Here is a 2,837-nt window from a genome sequence, read left to right on the forward strand (position 1 = left end):
GGAGTAACTTTCACTAGTTTTAGAAAATGTAAATTCACCTTAAGCGATCTAAGACCACAGTTGTTTTAAACAAAATTCAGCAAAATTGCAATTTGCTGAGGGTATGCATTGTAAAGAAAACAAGCTACCCATTATAGAATTTAGAGAGAATCCAAGCAAACAAGCATGTATTGATTGGATTATGCAGTTAAATTTAACACGGGCAATCAAAGAAAACTCCTTTATATTTAAAGGTTTGGATAAATGAATATTCCTAGCAAATAAAATGTATTCAATTAACTGAAAACCTCATGCACTTCTGAACTGAAGTGGAATCGACTGTAATTGATTTATTTGAAACCAGAGGTTAAGGACTGAATTAGCTAAGTACAACTGGGTATTTCAAGCCACTGACTTATCAAATGTCAAATCTCTTCTATTTTAAATATTATTTCAGCTGCAGGGCATTGCTGTCCTGATGGCTGTTCCACCAGTTAAATCTCAAATTATATTAATATTCGATTTTGGAGGTTGGGAGGAAGGAGGGGTAGATTATGATTTATTACAGAGGAGGGTGGTAACCATTCAACTTGAAGACACATTGTAGTACACTTTTTTTAAAAAAATGCATAAATTAGCATAGCATGAAAGGACTGCACTATAGCTCATTAACATTTAACCATTCATACTAATTTCTATTACGGTGTGTGTGTGTTAAGGTTAGCAGCTAAAAGCATGGCCTAGAATTTGAAAGGCTGCAACAGTGATTGATTACAACACTTAAAATACATCCCCCCCTCCCTGAAAAATACTGTGAAAGTAATTACCATGATTTGGTAACTGCACTTTTGTCACAGCAGATGAGCCCCAAACTGTAATGAACCCATTATTATCTCCTGCAATAAGCACTTTTTAAAAAAAGGTCAAAATGAAATAGTGAGATGTATTCTCAATGTTTACCGCAGGTTCCTAAAGCAGAATAAACAAATCATTTCAATAATCAGCAGACTTACTGTCAAGTTAACCAAGTTTCAAAGTAAAAAAAAAGAGGTGTTAATAATAATTAACATATTTTAACTAAACTAATGATCAATCAATATTTTAACGTATGAATCAAGCAATGCATAAATAAATATCATTTAAGGTTTAATGTTATTTTTACAACTCTAATTCTTAATTGTTTGCAATAAGTAACTATGCAATATTTAAATTTCTTTTCTGAAATTGTATTTTACTACCAGATACATTATTCATATCTTTTAAATTATTAGGAAAGTTGTTAAGATTAAATATGTTTTACACATTCCCCAGTTACAGCTAAAAACTATTAGGCAGATTTTTTTTTTAAAAAAAGTAACAAGCATCTGTAAATCCAGATATGAATGAATGGTATTTAATAAGATTGTTTTTCATTTAAAAATGAGTATTTATGCATTGCGGGAGAAAGAGCAGCAGTGTGTGCATTGCTGTTTATGAATGCCATTGTGCCTGAGGTTAGGATCCCCCACACAATCTGAGTTGCAGCCAAGAAAAACAGCCCAGATAGACAATGCTTCACTTCACCTGCTACAATGCTGTGCATTTCATTTATGTCAAGGCTGCATGTACAGTTAGGGTTCATTCACCTCATTATTTGGTTACATCCGCTTTACAGTTAACCAATGTATCTGAGGCAAGAGGATGAATAAGCATTTTCAAAAAGATATGCAGAAGATCCATTTTCAATGTCTATCTCACAGACATAACAACACATTCATATGCCATCAGAGGAAGAATATTTCATTGTAAAACTGCATTTTAAAAGCAGCAAACCAAATATTTTGGTTTTATGTTGACTTCCCTCAGTAAAGAAGCAGTCAGGAAAAAACAGAACTTCTTCATCTACTGGCTTCCTCTATCAACAATCAAATAGAAATACCAGATCTAAATTTCTCTTTGTTCAGAAAAGGTACCAACTAATTAAGACTTTTCCACTCTGCTTTTGGGCGAAGTCCCTGCATTGTCTTCTCGGGTAAGCCATCAAACTGTTAACTTTTTGCAATACTTATCAAAAGAATAGACAAAATTGATCTGGATTGGTATCAATCATCATGTTGGAAATAAGTTTCACAATGTTTGCTCAAACACTTCAGCTTCAATACTCCCAATCAGCATTTTAAGCATGTATTTCCACAAAAATAACACTTAAATATCAACATTTCACTCTCTGAGTCTATTTCTATCAAACCACATTTGCATAAAGCCAATTTTGTACCATATGAACCCAAAGAAAATGAAATAATGAGTTAAAAGTGCAATTGTTCTAGAGTACACTTTGAGCCAATTTCTAATATAAAAAGCATGCTAGCATCTCTTCCAAATGAATATCCTCATTCTCTGGAACTAAAATCTATCCAATATGAAAATAAAATATTTCACGCTATCTAAAAGTTTGAGTTGTATTGCTTATCATTAAACATGTATTATTTCAAAATAAGATCTTCCTCATCCCAAATATTAGAAAAGCTATTATCACATGATTAAATGTTTAGAGTAATATGACCTGCACACATTCATAAGATCAAACCTAAAATACATCTGAAGTAATATGTCAGTCAACCAAGATGAGTATGATTACTTATTTTCCCTCATATGAAAACGTATCCCATGCATTTACATAGACACTTTTTTAAAAAAGTGTTCTGTATGAACATTTGTATGTGAATATACATACAGTTACCCATAATTCTCAGTCAGATATAATTCTCTTCCCCATCTTTTAAATGGCATTGAAAATTAAAAAGCAATTCATATTATGTCACACATTTAAAATGGGTAACCCTGATATATAGTTATGAAACAAGAACAAAACCTAAAGA

Source organism: Natrix helvetica, assembly GCF_964273705.1.
Source record: "Natrix helvetica genome assembly, chromosome: 4".
Classification (NCBI taxonomy): Eukaryota; Metazoa; Chordata; class Lepidosauria; order Squamata; family Natricidae; genus Natrix; species Natrix helvetica.